This window comes from Protobothrops mucrosquamatus, unplaced genomic scaffold, assembly GCF_001527695.2.
Source record: "Protobothrops mucrosquamatus isolate PMUCROS unplaced genomic scaffold, P.Mucros_1.0 scaffold_297, whole genome shotgun sequence".
In the NCBI taxonomy this organism is placed as follows: domain Eukaryota; kingdom Metazoa; phylum Chordata; class Lepidosauria; order Squamata; family Viperidae; genus Protobothrops; species Protobothrops mucrosquamatus.
This window is the reverse complement of record NW_015386373.1, coordinates 105,098-113,096: the sequence shown is the minus strand read 5'-3', so window position 1 is coordinate 113,096 and position 7,999 is coordinate 105,098.

The window sequence follows — 7,999 nt, the reverse complement described above, 5'->3', positions numbered from 1 at the left end:
AATAAACCTCTGATTTAAGATGAACTTTCTTCTATTTTTCTTCAAACATATGTTCCATATTCTGCTAGCATCAGTCCCTACCCCCAGTCATGGTGAGCTGTGTGTCTAGTGAAGGGATGAATAAACTAATTGACTCAGAAACCTACCCATCCCTTCCTGGATCTCTGTCTTTCCCTGGCAGTGTGACCCCTGCTTTTGAGCTTTTAATCTGGAAAACATAGAAATCATGGCTACGATTTAAGGTCCTTGGAGTTCTGGTGGGACATATTTCAGCAAGCCTTCCCAACATAGCCTTGTACGCTGCATATTTCCATTTTGTCCGGGAAAGAAGCTTATTGTTACAAATCAGTTTGGTATTATATTTATGAGAGCCAGTTTGGTACACCAGTAATGAGTAAAACACCAGGCTTAAAACTGGGGAACTGATTTCTAGAGTTGCCTTAGACACAAAGCCAGTTGGGTGACCTTCGACTAGTCATTCTTTCTCAGCCCTAGGAAGCAGACGGTGGAAAACGACTTCTGAAATCTTGCCAAGAAAACTGCAGGGACTTGTCCAGCCAGTCACCAGGAGTCAATGCTTACTTGAAGGCATCAAATAATAATTATAGCATTTTTTACAGTTACCATAGAAAAAAACATGAAGTTCAGGGTTGAACTGTGGAATCCATTCAACTAGATAACATCATTGGTGCACTGATGATGTTACCTAGTTGAATAATGAAAGGTCTGCAAGCAAATAATCAACCTCAGAGGACGCCAAGAACTCCACTTCTTACAGTATTTGTTCTTGTTCAAATACCTTGTTTATTGAACAAGAACAAATACTGTAAGAAGTATAAGAAGTAAAAAATACTGCTAATATTTAGGAATTAGATGGATCTCACCAAATGGGAGCACATACTTTGTTGCAACTAAAGCTCAATCTTAAAGTGACGCCAAACTTACCACTAGGCACAAGAATAGTTATTTTTTTCATTCTTAATTGGGGCTAACTGCAATGCAAGGGTCAGTAACATTTGGTGAGGAGTGGAAAGGGGAGGGGAATCAAAGTTTCCCTCATCAAGGATTATTTTGGTAACTGAAATCCTAAGCACCTCCATCCATCTGCAGTGGTGCTGGAAAGTATGGGTAGTTGTAGTCCTAATTCATCTGTAGGGTAGCAGTTTGAGAGAGACTGAAATAAATAGTTATGTTGCACAAGTCCAAAAAAGGAAACAAACAGATACTCCCCTCTACAATGTGCTTAATGTCACTGAAGAAACAAGCCTAAAGCAATCCTGTCAGTAAGCTGTTAGCCTGAATATTATTTGCTCTAGGTAAATTGATGAGTTGCAGGGCCCATCTATCTAGCAATAAAGTTCAGATGAATAGCTTCCTCAACCTCATTACTCATTAAGTGGAAGATCTACTATACACTTTCTGTGTACATAGAGAAACATACCTATCATTATAGGATGCTGTCAGATAGAAAGAAATTTACACATAAGTCTGGGAAGCAGCTCTGTTGACCTGCAGGAACTTTGTTGGTGGCTTGATCTGGAATGGCAAAGCTTTAACTCATTGTGCAGCCATCTCTCATTTCTGGAGGATGGCTCATTTGCACACTTGTTTTCTTGCCCGAGGACAATCTTCATACTGGGAGGCCAATATCCTGCCATTCTCAAACCCACAGATAAAGAAGAGTATCATCAGACTGATGCATTGACTAGCATGACACATTCACCCTCTTTGGGGATGTCTTACATCTCCCCTTGGTTGTGCTGAGATAAGGCTCATTGATTCTCACCATCTCACCTCCTGCCTTGAACTCATGTTCCAGGCAATTAACACAAAAATTACTTAGTTTGCATATACCTTCTTTTGAGTTGAAATGAACATGGGAAACAACTTCCTTCAGTTTTCCCACCAAGGCCAGTGGTAAAGTTTTTTTTAGATTTTCTACCATGATGGACTTAAGCCCTTTGTTCCTGGACTTCTTTGCTTGATAACTTTTTTTCAGAATGAGAAACAACTGTAAAAATAAAAAGTAATTGGTTCACTTCCTCACACAAACAAGTATAATAAGGAAGTTTGCATAGTAACCTACCCTGGCCTTTTCTGTAATCTGTATGTTTGTAGCACGTGATTATGTATTTTCTTCCTCCCAATGCCCCCTTAGGTGAGAAGACAGATCTGGACACTGATTTGAACACCTGCCCACAATGCCATAATTTTCCACTGAAATTATATAAGCAGATGGGGAGTTGTCTGTACCACTTATAGAAGGTTCAGTGGGCACACCTTAAATTAGCCATGTGGTGAGTCTTTAACCACAGACACACCAATTCTCATCTGAACAGCTGACACAATCCTGAATAATTTATTACGTACAAATGGTGAAACTTGTCTTTGACATCTGAACCAGATTCCAACTGCCACTTGATAGTTATGATAATTGCTGGTTTGTGCTGACAGGAGTAGAACCAGCCATTCTACCTAAAGCAAAAAATTAAGAAATTGTGTCCATGTTATCATTTTTCCTTCAACGATGTTACTTTTCTCTTTTTAAAGAAAATATTTAAAATAAATACAAAGAACTGAACTTGAAAGTTTTCAAATGATTCATCCAGTCAGATCTATAATCACATGAAAAGGCTTTTGTCAATCTCACAAATGGAATCAGATTTATCTAAAAATTAAGTGTGGCAGATAGTCAGACAAAAGATATGTTTGTTGAAGGTTTGTGTATTCCTGCTGCCTCTCTCCAATGTTCAAGAACCAAGAAGTTGCAAAGTCTAACTGGGCTAGGCAACATAATGATTTTTCTATGGTTTTCCATGGGAACTAAATAATTGTATCGAGTTTTTTCTTAGGTATTAGGACTTTATTGCCTAATTTTAGCAACATTTCTCCACCTGCTTTCTTCTGGAACATCCTTCCACCTGCTAGCTTGAAACTTCCTAGAAATTCAAACAGAAGTTCATTGCAATATTTTAAAGACAATGGCAAATTAATGAACTTATGGTATATGTCTATATATTTTGCATGAATACGTTATATTCATTAAACTGTTTAACAGGAAAATGCTTATTTTCATTTAAATAGAATTGAATAGGGGGTGAATCATGCTGAAGCATTTAATATTTTTGTAGGATGCAGAAGTACAGGTTCAGAGTGATACCTTGTTATACACAATTTGTTGTTTTATAATTGTGGGTGTGCACATGCTCATGGGGGGGGGTATACGTAGACACATTTCTGCCTGGAGGTAGGAGAATGTAGCAAACTTGGAAATTAAAAAAATTAATTTAGAGCCAGCTGTGCAGCATTTGATGAATTGGTTTGTAAAACACAATTTAAAAGGCATGATTATGAGCACATAAAAATGTGGCAGGACATTTTTACCTTGTATTTACTTAATGAAAAGGGTAATGCTATAAAAATCTGTCAGCTTAAAGAGTAACAAATTAGAAGCAGAAGCTGCCATTTTAAATTTTTTTAAAGAAATTATTATTTTGGGAGGAGGGTAGAGTGTTGAATTTATTCAAGTTTCTGCTAAGTGCCAGTAGTCCAGTATTTTGTCCTTGTGAAGAAAAACAATATCTTGAAATAAGAAAAGTTCTATACCTATATATATATTTATCCATTCCCATATCAATTTATTTATTCCCTATATATTCCAGTTTGTCATTGTGTGCATACTAGCTAGCAGCATTTTAAAAGGTTAAGGACACATGTTCAAAAGCAAGACCATTACATTTATACTGATCTGTAAAAACACTAAAATATATTTTCTCATTAACATGTCTGCAGCTTGACTTGCATGAGCGATGGGTCAGCATGCGTGCACATACGTGCACAGCTCAACTTGTGCAAATTGAGCTGCACGTGCGCATGCATGCCAGCCCACCACTCGCTTGGCCCTGTTCTCCTCCCCCCCCCAAGCCCGGGGGTCAAGCTGCAAAGATTGGGGACTGTTGGTCTAAATCAGGGGTAGTCAACCTTGGCTCTTTTATGACTCGTGGACTTCAACTCCCAGAATTCTGTGCTGGCTCAGGAATTCTGGGAGTTGAAGTCCACGAGTCATAAAAGAGCCAAGGTTGACTACCCCTGGTCTAAATGGTTGGCTTAGAGTGAAACAAGAAGATCAGGATCATACAATTCTTTCACTTCTGGATTCCAATATCTGGGAAATTGAGTTCCTTTTTGCCCACCCGACTATTCGAGCACGATGGACAATGTTATTTTTAATTGGTAAAAGCAAGGCCCTTGGATCACCTTCTGAGAATGAATGGAAACTAATGCAAATAGTGAAACTGAATGTGATTGAATTACTTTCCACCCCTCCCTGCCTGCTCCATGTACTTTTTAAAGAAAAGCACCCCTTTGTCATATAAACCAATCCGTCTTTGATGCCATATTGTATATTTTAAGGGAAACTCAAGACAAGGGAATCTCTCTGTCTTAATTGTCTGTTTCTCTCTCTCCTCCATCCCATCGTGGACTTTCCTTTTCCTGGCCATTACATTGGATTCTGTTAAAATCAGACTTTGTGGAGAGGAAAAGAGTATCTCTTTGATTTACTATTTTGCTTGATCTTCCACCAGAACAATAATAATAATAATAATAATAATAATAATAATAATAATAATAATAATAATAATAATAATAATAATAATAATAATAATAATAATAATAAAGTTGGAAGGGACCTTGGAGGTCATCGAGTCCAACCCCCTGCCCAGGCAGGAACCCTACACCATTTCAGACAAATGGCTGTCCAGTCTCTTCTTAAAAACTTCCAGTGTTGGAGCATTCACCACTTCTGGAGGCAGGTTGTTCCATTGGTTAATTGTTCTAACTGTCAGGAAGTTTCTCCTTAGTTCTAGGTTGCTTCTCTCCTTGATCAGTTTCCACCCGTTGCTTCTCGTCCTGCCTTGAGGCACCTTGGAGAATAGCTTGACTCCCTCTTCTTTGTGGCAGCCCCTGAGATATTGGAACACTGCTATCATGTCCCCCCTCATCCTTCTCTTCGTTAAACTAAACATACCCAGTTCCAGCAACCGTTCCTTATATGTTTTAGCCTATCCTTAGAGCCCGTCTTGAGGTATCATCTGAAAGGGCTTAGTTTGGAGATAAGCATCCATGCTAGCCAATGATTATTGCTGCAGTATTTGTTTCTCCTTTCCTTCTGGAAAAAGATCTTCCAAAACATTTGTCATCCTACAGTTGCATTCCAGTGGATATGTTGGTGCTTCTTTTTCCTTTTAACTAATAGAATGCATACACAAATCTTCTTTCTTAAAAAATGTGGAAATAAAAAAATCAAACAAAACATCAAACAAGGGAATGAATTTCTGTTCTGTCTAAATTTCTGTTATTGGATGTGTTGAATCCATTGCTCTCTTTCCTATTAATTTTACCTGTCTTAGTTAAAGTTATGTTTCATTGGCATTAAGGCAAATGATTCTCTTTTCTGTGCTCAGAACCTAGGTCTGCCTTCCTCACTGCTTCCCTAACTGTCTTTTAAAAATGTTGGGTCATCTTCCCTAGCAAGGTCAAGCCCATGTGTTTTCCTTATCAACTTAGGTTGAGAGAGGAGCCAAGCTAATACTGAAGATTGGGGCAGAGAATGAACATGGGAAGGCAAGCAAGAATATGTGCAACAAGATATAGAACATGTTTGTATGGATTCTCCAGAGAACATCTGGCCTAGGACCCACTATGGTGGGGCAGCAATGGAAAGGGATCACACCACATTTGCAATTGTTACATTCTTAAGAATAGAGTATACCCTGGTAACTAGGATAGGCATCCAATCACATATATCCTTAATGCATTAGCAGATAGAATTTCTCCTACCAGGAACTTAATTTGCACTGTTTCTTTTTATAGGACTATTGCTTTTTCAAGAGTTTTCACTTACTGCTATTTGTTTCAGTCAATGACCATAGACATGCTCTATCAAGACAGCAAGACAGTTATCAGGAAAGACTAATACCCACAACTCTTGTAGAGCTATCAACTAATATCTAAATTACAGAACAAGAAGTTCAAGTACACTTAACTCCCAAGCAATTCACAAAAATTTGAGCAGGATGAGTCCTGGATGGTCAACTAACTACAGAACCCTTTCAACTCTTCTATGAAAAGTGTCTTTATTTATTTAGTGTATAGCATTATTACATTGTCCATGAGACTACAATGCGAATGCAGAGTAGTAGTTGGCTGCCAAACTAGCTCTGTTGTGCTACACACTCTCATGCTTCCCAAGATGTGCCACAGGAGGATGAGCTAGCTTTGCACCAGAATTCGAGGGCAAAGGTAAGCTAGCTTCGTACTTCTCTTCCTATAGCATCACCCAAGGCCCTCTCTGTCCACCGGAGCAGCCTTGCAAATGGGCATTGCAACTAGGAAGGTTTAAACCCTGTAGGAATTTGACTGCCTGCACGAAGCACCAGCTCGTCTCCCCACCTATTTATCTACTTGCATAGAACATGCTTTTGACCTGTTAAATGGGCAGAAGCTGAGAAGCTGAGGCAAGTGACAGGAGCTCACCCCACCAAGTAGTGCTAGGTGGAATTGCTGGAGCAAAGACTATGTCCAGCGTCATTAAGCCACTGAGCCACCGCACCTCAAAAGTTGCCTCAAGTCAATAGGAAACTTAGCAATCATGGTTACATTGCTGTTATTGCAAGTAGAAAGGAAAGCAATATTTCAATCATTGACTTGAGTTTGGTGTCAATTTTTGCAAGAACCTATTGCATAATGTATTCACATAAATTCTTCAATTAATAATGCCATATGAGTGAGTCTAAAAAGGAAATGTTAGTTGACTTTATCCAATCTGTTCAAAATACATTAATTCAGGATAAGCAATGTTGTGATCATTAGGGATAAGGGAATTGAAGATGCAACATGGATGGAATGAATCTGGATGAAAATGATATATAAAATCCCTGATACATAAAATAAGTACCCTCTCCTTTTAGGGGTAGATTACTGTTTTTCTCTGTTTTCTGATTCAAAATGAAATGAGAAGCACTGCGAATATTCTGCAATTAGTCAATGAGTTTCAGAGATTACATGCCGTCAGCACTCACTGTTCAAATTCTGTATAGTGTGTATATTATTATTATTATTAACTCTTAATCCTCTTTTACTTTCTCTATTATTATTATTATTATTATTATTAATAATAATAATAATAATAATAATAATAATAATAATAATAATAATAATAATAATAATAATAAAGTTGGAAGGGACCTTAGAGGTCATTGAGTCCAACCCCCTGCTCAGGCAGGTAACCCTATGACTGGATAGCCATTCGGACAAATGGCTATCCAGTCTCTTCTTAAAAACTTCCATTGTTGGAGCATTCACCGCTTCTGGAGGCAGGTTGTTCCACTGGTTAATTGTTCTAACTGTCAGGAAGTTTCTCCTTAGTTCTAGGTTGCTTCTTTTCTTGATTAGTTTCCATCCGTTGCTTCTTGTCCTGCCTTCAGGCGCTTTGGAGAATAGCTTGACTCCCTCTTCTTTGTGGCAGCCCCTGAGATATTGATTTTGATTAGAATCATAAAGTATATTTTTTCCAATATCACTGAACACTAAAATCAGTTAGCCACCCTGACGAAGCCGGCAGGAGGCCGGCGAAAGCTAGGTGCTTTTAATTGTAAATAAACTTGATACTGTACTTTCTATAAGGACTGATGGACCCATCTCATAACACCTTACCTGACCAAATACCCGAGAAACACCCATCTTTTTTATATACAATTGCTGTTATTGGATCAGTCCGATGTAGTGGCTTTGGATGTAGCTAAATTTTGTTAACACTGTCTGCAAAAGTTTGACTGCCTCTGACAATCCACCACTAATTGTAATATATTATCTTGTACTTCAATTTTTTAATGCTTTTTTTTGTAATGAGGATCTGCAACCATAATAAAAATTATATAAGGCAAGTTTGACCCCTGGTGACTAAATGCAGACATTCATTAGAAAAAAAATAAATGTA